Source organism: Schistocerca nitens, chromosome 9, assembly GCF_023898315.1.
Source record: "Schistocerca nitens isolate TAMUIC-IGC-003100 chromosome 9, iqSchNite1.1, whole genome shotgun sequence".
Classification (NCBI taxonomy): Eukaryota; Metazoa; Arthropoda; class Insecta; order Orthoptera; family Acrididae; genus Schistocerca; species Schistocerca nitens.
This window is the reverse complement of record NC_064622.1, coordinates 401,836,877-401,839,099: the sequence shown is the minus strand read 5'-3', so window position 1 is coordinate 401,839,099 and position 2,223 is coordinate 401,836,877. Positions and strand designations below refer to the sequence as shown.

The following is a 2,223-nucleotide window of genomic DNA, read 5'->3' as shown; positions in this document are numbered from 1 at the left end:
CGCCGTGTTCCGACACGGTCCGACGACGGCGCTTTCGCCGATCGCTGTTTCCGTACGTGGCCTTCATTGTCAGAAAACTGCACTGACTCACGCCCCGCCGGGACAAATGCTTCGGTCGGTACAATAAGGGAATCAATTGCTATCTTGCTGTCGTCAATGTCTATCGCGTTCGGTAGCTCCATAGTACTATTTTCCACCACTGGCCAGGCCGGTGGATCATCCAGGTTTCTGTCCATGGAAGGTGGTTCCAGTACCGCTAAATAGGTCGGCTGTGTCTGTTTCGTGGAGAACGTCGTGAGCGCCACCGCGTAAGTCACGGGAAGAATAGTCGTCGTCGGTGGAGGTGCAGCGTCCATCGGTGAGAGTTGTGTGATCCGACGCTGGAGGCACTCGGAATGAAGGTGACCTTCCTTGCCGCATCCGGAACACATCTTCGGCTGGCCGTTATAAATAACTATGGCCCGGCACCCTCCTATCTGTAGATAGGATGACAGTGTCGTTGGAGGTCAATGCGCACTTGCCGTACTCCATTGAGCACTGGATACGTCTTAAACTGGGTCCATTTCTCAGCCACGTGTTGGTGTACCGTGCCGTAGGGGCGGAGCGCCGCCACCACGTCTGCCGCAGGGAGTTCAAATGGAAGTTCGAATATGCGTATAGTCCGCAATCCCATTGCGGCCTGGCCGACGTTGCCAACATTTCCGTTTGAGTGGCAGAAGCGGAGTTCTTGTTTCGTCTCACGAAGCACTTTGTCGCTTGTAGCTTCGTTTATGAGTTTTACATAGACCGTGCTACTGACGATCGAAAAGTGAATGCCGACAATGTCGGCAGCCGGGATCTTGGCTTCCTCTTTTAAAAAGCGTTCTACTTCGAGCGCCTTTGGTCGGGTAAAAATGTGAATTTTCTGTATTGGTTTGCCATGGTCTTGTTGTGCTACGGCGTCACGTTAGTGTCAGCCGAAGAAAGTAAACCAAGGCGCGCGGGCCCGCACTGACGGCGGAGAGCACACACTGCACGTCTGCTTTGCTCGGCTGCGAGGGCCGCACTGAGTGGTAATAGCTACAACAAAATTATAAAATAGTTTATTATAGTGACGTAGGCCTGTAATACTGGTGACTGGGAAGGGTAAAAATAATTTCCCATGCCGGGAATCGAACCCGGGCCTGCTGGGTGAAAGCCAGCTATCCTAGCCACTAGACCACATGGGAGGATACTTGTTCGAATCGCACACACGTTTATAACGATGTGCTAATTTTAAAATCAATTTTTGTGTTTTCGCAGACGTAAAAGAAACACACTTGTTCGAAAAACGACCAAATACAAATTGAAAGATCGATCTTGACCCTAATATTGAAGCAATACTTTCAAGTTATTAGGTGAAATCATAAACTGCAGTATTATCGTTAAATCTACTTATAAAACATTATTACATATCTCTTAGTATTATAGTAAAGAATAAATTAAACAGGTAAACTCAAATTCAAATCTGACGCAGCGGACCCAACTAAAAGCGAAAACTTTCACAACTTGTTTGTGTGAATTCATTCTGCATTAAACGTAGGCCTTAGATCTGTGTCTGTCAATCTAATGACCTTCGTTGTTTTCAAGTGATGATAAGACATGTTCATTAACACAGCCGTCACCTGTATAAATTAAGTATTTTTCTCTGGTGATAATATTACTTAGCAAGTAGCACGAATTTAATTATTCACATGTCGCAATAAAACCTAGAAAATAGGCGTCATCATGTAATTAGAAACAGGGGTAACTATTAGAGCTGTAGTGCAAAACTGAAGCAGCGTCCCTGAGGATACCGTTTGATGTTACACTCACACAGCAAAATATTTACAAACGAGCAATGTTGGTTTTTGATTCGGCAGAAGATACGTTAATTATTGTTTCTAAAACTATAACCATATGACAGCTGATCTATAATTTATCAGAGCCCTTAAATTATAGGCTACTATAATGGAAAAGATTTTCTGTACCGTCAGAAACCAACAGATTGTTCTCATGAATACGTTTTAAGGGCTATGTAGTACGATAAAGAAGTGCACAAGAGCACCGTGAATGCACCACAAAAAACGTTAATGCAGTCAATCAGACGGAATCTAAGCGATTAAATGTCAGAATGGTATGTAAAGCGCATGTTAAAAGAATGTAGTTTTTGACAAATGGCAGGAAAAAATTGACCTCTTTGGACGATTAACGTCGGTTAGGTTT

The 2,223-nt window shown here is 44.5% G+C and overlaps 1 non-coding gene across 1 annotated transcript; it reads right to left on the bottom strand.

Annotated features, from left to right (window-relative positions):
* Nucleotides 1-1,136: 1,136 nt before the first annotated feature.
* Trnae-uuc (transfer RNA glutamic acid (anticodon UUC)) lies at nt 1,137-1,208 on the bottom strand. The gene has a single exon. It is a non-coding gene; the product is annotated as a tRNA-Glu (tRNA).
* Nucleotides 1,209-2,223: the final 1,015 nt, after the last annotated feature.